Source organism: Helianthus annuus, chromosome 14, assembly GCF_002127325.2.
Source record: "Helianthus annuus cultivar XRQ/B chromosome 14, HanXRQr2.0-SUNRISE, whole genome shotgun sequence".
In the NCBI taxonomy this organism is placed as follows: Eukaryota; Viridiplantae; Streptophyta; class Magnoliopsida; order Asterales; family Asteraceae; genus Helianthus; species Helianthus annuus.
The window spans coordinates 67,975,621-67,983,923 of NC_035446.2; the positions used below are offsets into that span (position 1 = coordinate 67,975,621).

Below are 8,303 nucleotides of genomic sequence, written 5' to 3' on the forward strand. Positions count from 1 at the left end.
TATGGGGTAGAGAAGAGTCTCACTTTATTATAGATTTTATTAGAGAAATAAACTCTAATAAAAACTAATAAATTCACATAAAAACTCTACTAAAAGTCTCACTTTATTAGAGATTTTATTAGAGACATAAACTATAATAAAAACTAATAAATTGACATAAAACTCCACTTAAGAGTTTATCACCCATATGAAAATTCTAGTAAATAATTGTAATTTTACTAAAGTATAATTTCACTAAATTAATATCCACTCACATCATCTAAATTTTCAACAGTAACAAGTTGAAGAATTATACAAATATATTGTGCAATTGGCATATGAGAATAAAATAAGTGTACAGATTTATCTTAGGATAATTTGGTTTGTGCCAATATTAACATTTATAAATATATATATAATCAGAAACTAATCTAGAAATTGTTCATGAATGCTACTTTATTTTTATGATAACATATAGGTTTTTTTTTCATATTTTTATATTTCAATATTATAATAGACCATTAATATTATAATAAGTTATTAATATATTTAAATTTTAACTTTTAACGATCTTTTGAATGTATTGGTCCGTCTGAACAGCATCGATCGGTTTAGTTTCTTTATAAAATGATGTAGATTACCTTTTTCGTCTATGTTGGAATATAATACAGCGCTATATAAAATTCCGTATATACCATCATCATGTAGAAATTTTGACGGTCGTTCTAGCGGTGAATAGCGATGGTAGTTCCCGCAGCGAACACCGGCGGTGGTATAAACTCGCTCCGATGAGTACTAAGAGACGAGGAAACTCTGTTTTCCTATAGTTCCTACTTTCTTGCGATTGTAGACCATAATAAAGGTTGATGATAATGGTGGTTTTTTTTTGTGGTTTTAAAGGTGGTAATGGTTAAGGTGAAGACTGTGATGTTGACCAACGATGTTTATGGTGGTTGCCGGTGATAGAGACCCTCCACACCCGCTGGTCAGAAGTGTTAGCTCAGTGGTGGTGGTGGTTAATAATGGTAAAGTTGCGGTAAGAGTGGCCTGTAGAAGAGACCCTCTTTGGTCGTCGGTCAAACTGTGCTCAGTCATGATCAAGTGGTGGTCTTGTTAGTGCATATTTTGTGTGTTTGTCACTATGCGAATAGGTTAGATACAATGTGTGTTGAATTTTATATAGATGAGAGTTAGAAATTCGTGACATACAACAGTATTCGGGTGGTTCCGAACAACAGAACCATTCGCGTGAAAGGCATTCCATTCGCACGAAGCGACGTTCCCATTCATGCGAAAGGCATCCCATTTGCACAAAGGGGAATTTTCAATCATTTGAAATTCCTTTTGCACGAAGACACTTATTCGTTCTAAAAATCATCTCACTCGCACCAATGGACCTACTCCATTCGCACAAATGAGCCAAATGCCTAAAAAGGGCAAGTTTTTTATTGTGGTGACGAGACGAGAGTCTAGAAAAAATTTGGTGATTGAAAATTTTTCAAGATTTTACCGACAAATATGGGTTGTTCGGGGACACCGTTAGGGGCTTTAGAGAATAGATTTGATGATGCGATAACAGATTGTTAAAGATAATGGGGTATTCATGATACCTACGCAGACTATTTATCATCTGGGTTATCTGACTATTTACGGGGCAAATCGAAAAATCTGCAATGATGAAAAACACACATTTGTGGATCAAAATGACTAATTTTTCGGCAAAGTGGAGTTTTTCAAGTGAAAACAGTGGACTGAATTTGCCAAGTTTGAGGGGGAAATTCAGTGATGAGATAAGAGTAGTCAGAATTTGCAAAAATGAGGGGGAATAAAAATTTCATAGTATATTGAAATTCCGAAATTTTTAAAATTCATGACATTCAATAGTATTCGAGTGGTTCAGACTCCAGATTGTCCGGGGATGCATAAGATCTGGATTCGTTAGTTCATGATCATAGGATGTTCAGATTCTACAGATCATGGTCAGATTGATGTCTTAGGGTTTAAGTCTCAGGTCTTCGTCAAGCCGGTCAGCAGGATTAGTGTCAGGAGATGTATCAGTATTGTCGATACTTATAAGATATCACAACTTTGTGATAGTCTAAAGTTTCAGAATGGTTAATCTTCGAGCAGAGGAATTGTTTTTCGGACTAACCGCCGGGGAATGACGATTTTTGTTGATTAAGTTGCTGCGGGAACTAACGAAGAAGACTATACATCTATATCGTGACTGAATAGGAAGAATGTGAATCTGATCATGGAAGAATGTTTCTGAGATATAAATGCATTAGCAGATGATTTGTTATCCGATGAAAATTTGTTGATTGTGGAGATTACCGTTTACACTGATCAATTATTCAGGAGTGTGCTTAGAGGTGATTATGAAAAACGGGATTTCAGATTTTCGTGGGTATTCATAGAATTGATGTTTACCGATGTGGTGATTCGAAGTTTCTATCAATTGCCGGTTGGGTTTTTGAAGATCAGAGGATCAAGCAGAAAAATGCGCTAAAACCGAACGAGGATGTGGTTAAAGTTGAAACGGAGAAGTCACATTGTGATATTTCAAGTTGGTGATTATTCGTGAAGATTGCGATATAGCAAATCAGAGTGAGATTGGAACCGTCCAAACAAAGAGACCTGAAGATTCATTTTGTGACAACCGACAATTTTCGATTTATTATTTCGCGCAATGCAAGCATTAAAACAATAATTAGTAGTGTTTTAACTAGTAAATTAACTTAATTAGGCTTTTGGATTGCCTAGGAACGTTCATCCGGCTTTGTAGTGCGCGAATGGTGATTTGCGTGAAATCTGCTAAACGTTAAACGATAACGAACTAACGCCGAACGAAATACTGACAACGCCGACAAACACAAATTTTATATGTATAATTTTAACACATGAATTTGGTTTTGCGAATTTATCGTGCTTCTAAATGTCACAAAACGCAAACGTGAATGAAAAACGCGATAGAAGGAACGCACCGGCAACGAAACGAAAGCATCGGAAACATGTAATACCTTAAAAAGTGAAATATAATAATAATTCAGCTCAGTAATCGAATTTTAATAACCACAGTCGAAACTGGAACGAAAAACGGATTAAAACGACAAACGACGCATTTTACGCGATTTTAACGTAACGTGTTTTAATGACACTAATTTAAATACTATTGACCCTAAAATAATGTTTCTCGTTGTTCCATGGAGTTTGGGTTTTAAAATGGGTTCGTAGGTGCAGACGGACCACTTAAAACATGAAGTGGGCTTGTGGGCCTTGGGCCCAAGCCCACAAAGGAAACCCTAAATATTTAAAGCTTTGTAAACCATGTCACCTTCATTTTAATCCCATCTAGACTCACACACACACTGCTCTCTTTCTATCTTCATCATTTTTTTTAAACCCTATCTCTAAAGTACACGTACATCCACAACAATTTACCCCCCCCCCAATTTCTTCTTCTCTCCCTCTTGTTCTTCATACACCGACGACCGGAGTACCTCCGCCTGGCTGCCGCTCGACCTGTTTCTCCTGCAAGTCACCTACAACACCCCAAGCCCACTCTTCATATTAACTCACCACAGCCACCTGAAACTCTTGGGAGACAGAGAGAAGTGACAGGAGAGAGGGAAATCGGAGAAGAGGGAGTGACGATGGCAGCGGCGCCGTCGTCTACAGTGGGGACTCCTTTTTCCGACAGAAAGAAACGCCGTGCTCGGCGGCAACGACGCGTGCTCGTTTTTTTCTTTCTTCGTCTTCGCATCTGAACAGATGACGATGACGATGTTGTTGTTGATTGTGAAAGATGGTAGTGGCGGTACTGACCACCCGACGGCGGTGGTTGCCGCCAGAGCTCCGGTCGGGTCAAACAGTGGTGGTGCTAGGTGGTTTTGGGTTTAGTTTACGAGCAAAGGGAAGGAGTTTTGTTCAGTTCGGTCAAACTCGGTCAAAAGTCAGCATCTTCGGTTTCCTGTAACGGGTCAGATTTGGTATAGTTTTGGGTTCGGTTAGCTCAGTGGTGGTTCGGGATAACACGGTTCAATACGGGTCAGATTTGGTTTCGGGTCAAACCGAGTCAACTCGGTTAACCTAGGTCAAACCCGGTCAACTCAGTCAACATGAGTCAACTCGGTCAACCAGTCAACTCAGTGAAACCAGTCAGTGAGGCAACACGAAGATTGGTAAAAGTTTAACGACACGATTATGAATTTACGTTGTTTATATAATTGTTATTATTCGTGTGAAAACGAGCTTAAACCGAACCGAATGATGAAATCATATATTAATCATGTTTATATAACTCGTATATAGATAGACATATATATTGTTTCAATTATTGTTGCGTTTTGAAAATTATATCGACAACTTGTCAGGATCGTCCGAAAATAGAGGAAACTTTGCTCGTTTTTTGTACAAATCCGTAAAAACGAAACATGTTTTATTGTAAAAACAAAACCAATCGGATTCAAGCAACTTTTATAAAAATAAACATAAGTGAATATTTATTTTCGACGACATATTGTAACTCATAAAACAAGTTGATAACGTTTCAACAAACGTGATTTACTAGATATCCGAACGCGAAACTTTTTATAAAACAAGTAGAATTATACCTATTTTCAGGTGACTGGAATCAAAACGTGAAAAACCAATACACCATGCGATATAAGGAGTTATCTGAACATAGTTTGAGACATAAGTTAATATTAAGAAAAAAAATACGAGACGAGAGATCAGGGTCCCTATCATAGTTGTATTCGTATTAAAATGTCAAGTGTCAAGTTCTAAACATCACCATTATCTTAATACGTCCCTAGATATATATTGTATCAGTTCTTTAGTTAAGTTCCTCAATCCCGCGCGTGGTACGCAAACAATTTATTCGGTAACTAACAAAATAATAAATATTTAACTGTTTAGTTAGTTCTATTGTTCGAGTCCTCCGTCATGTCTCCTGAATCTGACCCATTAACCTCGGTTGACCCGTTGCTTTACCCGTCTCCTTCTTTGCCTCCACCCGATTATACCTCAAACTCCGCAGGGTACTACTCGAAACCAAACCACCCTTAACTACCGCTAACAACCACCAACCATCAACCGGACCCAAATACGTACTATCACAATCATCTCCATAGCACTTTCGAAGCACCTCAAAGTTACCACCACCGTAGGCACCTTTTACTATCACCGTCGTCATTCACCATTTTAACCGTGGTCAAAAAAACACCACTCCATTGTTTACTCAAAGTATCTTCAACAACCATCACATTTATTAACCACACACCATTTTCCAGCGTCAACATCGCATTTCTGAAGGATATCAATGTTAAACATTTATTTTAGAACAATAAAATTTATATTTGATTGTTATAAACACAAATTAGTTTGATTCAAGATTTTTGTAACCCTCTATAAATAAATAAATAAAAAAACAAACTTTTTAATAAATAGAGAAGTTTAAGTATTTAAAATTGTATAAAATCTATGTTTTAAAAAGGATAGAAAACAACCAACCAATATAAAGAGAAGAGAGATAGATCAAATGTTGTAAATGGTGTGTTATAGACGGCTTGGGTACTATATGAGTAAATTTGTAAAAAAAAATGTATATATGAGTAGAATTTGTATATAAGTAGATGTAATTTCAATAGCGATCCTTAATTGTGTTGCATACTCAATCCATTTAATCACAAAACTCAATTTACAAACAAACAAAATATGGTATCACCTAAATTCACATTTTGTACTCTAATAATTTTAATAGCTATGTAGAACAAAAACCCATCTCCTACGTTCATCACATTATTACAAGTGTCTGGATGCTTTATATTTTTTTAAGTAAGGATGCATTTGTGTAAAAAAGAAAATTCAATGTGTATATGTTTATAGTTCTTATAATTAAAAGATCTTTAATAAAAAAAAATGAGACACAAGTTAACGGATCGCCTACGTTCATCACATTTTGAGACACAAGTTAATATTAAGAAAAAAATGAGACGAGAGATCCAGGGTTCCTATCATAGTAGTTTGTTTTGGAATATCAGGGTTTACGAACAGATACACTTGCCAAATGCTGGAACAAGTCTTACTTTTATTCATCACAGCTTAAACAGGAAACGATAAAGGGAAACATATTGGTAAATAGAAAAGACATAACAAACTTCATTTATTTCCCTTTACTGCTGTTCTTAGTTATGGATTGGCTTTTCTTCCTGGTGCTTCCCTTCCAACACTTCGGTTCTATTGAGACAATCAATCACTTTCGCTCTGCTTTGTATGCCAAGTAGTAGCTGGACTGTAACTAGATTCTACTCTCTTCTTATTCGTGATTGTTGAGTTAGATGCCCTACTCAAAAGGATCTCTCCCTAAAGCTGTAGACTGATCCCTGTTTCTATCTTCCTCACTTGATCTGCCCGTACTCTCTTAAGTCGACTTCTTTGCTGCCTTTCCGCGGAAAAGTGATTTTATAGCAAGCTTCTTTCCTGCTTTCTAGTATACTGATTCTCTTTCTTATGCTGTTTTCTGCCTGTAGTGTTGTTCTGTCCCTACTATTGAAACACTGGATGCTCTTGCTGCTCCTCTAGTCATTGAACCAGCGCACTCCAATACAAGCTTCTCTTCTTTAATGAATGGGACTGACTCGGCTAAGTAAAGTGTAGTATCGGCACTTACTCGTCTTTAAGGAAAGGGAGCAGTAGACTTCCTCCCTTCCCTCCCAGTGTCCAGTGGCTCTGCTCTAGCAAATTTATTTTCTGAACAAATGGCTAAAGAGTTGCAATCCCAGATTACTCAGCACAACTTGAACCAGCTAGCTTCTTCAAACGTCTACTAACCACCACCTACTTCATCAATAGTTTGTAGCCTTCAAATAAACACCAATGCTATCAATATAATAAACCGCAAGGCCGTAAAATCCAGCGAATGAACCCGCATTCCATGGTACTGTAAAAGGCGTCCCTCTGACGTCACCAAATGGCCCATGGGTTTTTTTATTGGTCATGAATGATATTGACGAAACTACTGTGAGACCCGCATAAGTTCCCCTTGACAATGCAACTGTGCCACTAATGCCATTAATTTCTTCGTCCCCTTCGAATGTAATCTGATCAATTATGAAAGATTAGATTTAAAAACATTATGATGCATGCATCATTTGTGTTAACTTGTTTAAGTCGGCAACTTTTTACCTCAGAAACATTTTCTCCACCATTCCAACCACCCATCTTTTCAGAAGTGTATGTTAAGTCTCCGTATTGTGCGGTGAACATCAGAGAGTATATGAGATCGCCATGATCAATGGTTATCTTCGTCAAGTGATAAGTTGGCTCAAGTTTGAAAGACTACTTATTTTGCGGACCTGCAGGAAGAGTTTTTCCCCATGTTCCGATCTTCAAGATTTGCCTCAAATAGACACCAATGCCATCAATATAATAGCCAGCAAGGCCGTAAAACCCGACTAACGAGCCATTCTCCCAAGGTAAGGAGAACTCAGAACTGGTTGCTCCACCAAAAGGTCCATGGGTGGTCTTATTTGTTACAAAAGACAGTGAGGAAATTATTGTATACGGAGCTTTCGTACCAACGCTTCCTTTAATTCCAACTATTTCCTCGTCCGTGTCAAGCGTCCGTGATAAGTTGGCTCAAGTTTGAAAGACCATCTATTTCGTACCAACGCTTCCATTATTACGTTTCTTAAAGTGGTGTGTGTGCGCATGAGAGAGTATATCACATCATCACCATGATCAATGGTTATCTTTTTCAGCCTCTGGCCTTGATCAAGTTCAAAAGACCACTCATTCTGAGGATCTCCGCTTTGTTTTCCCCAAAGTCCTACCGGAATAAATCCCGCTCTTTGCTTGATGTTTACGTTTTGTAGTACTCCTGCCATACTGTATAGTATTAAAGAGTGAGAGAGAGAGAGAGAGATTCAGAACTTAACATAAATATAACATGAATTTGGCTAATTAGTCATACCTTTTCAGCCCTTCTTTTGATCTAAATTATTCACAGAGGATGTATTACTTACTCCCCCCTTGTCTGCTTTTAATCAAAAAAAGGTCGTTTAGCTCACATGTTCAATGCCATTACCGTTTTATATATAACGTGTTGCTACATATCTGAATTCAAAACCTATTGATACACATGGGGGCAACCAAATGGAACACGGTAAAAGATTCTTTATGAATTCGATAAATAGTTTAATTAATTGTAATACAACGTGCACCAACCAAACGGAATACATATTATGACACATTGGATTTGGATTTGCTACAATGCATGAGCTCCAAATAATAATAATAATAATATTATAATAATAATAATA

At 37.1% G+C, this 8,303-nt stretch overlaps 1 pseudogene; it reads right to left on the reverse strand.

The window, feature by feature from the left end:
* Positions 1 to 6,827: 6,827 nt before the first annotated feature.
* LOC110906614 lies at positions 6,828 to 8,011 on the reverse strand (annotated as a pseudogene).
* Positions 8,012 to 8,303: the final 292 nt, after the last annotated feature.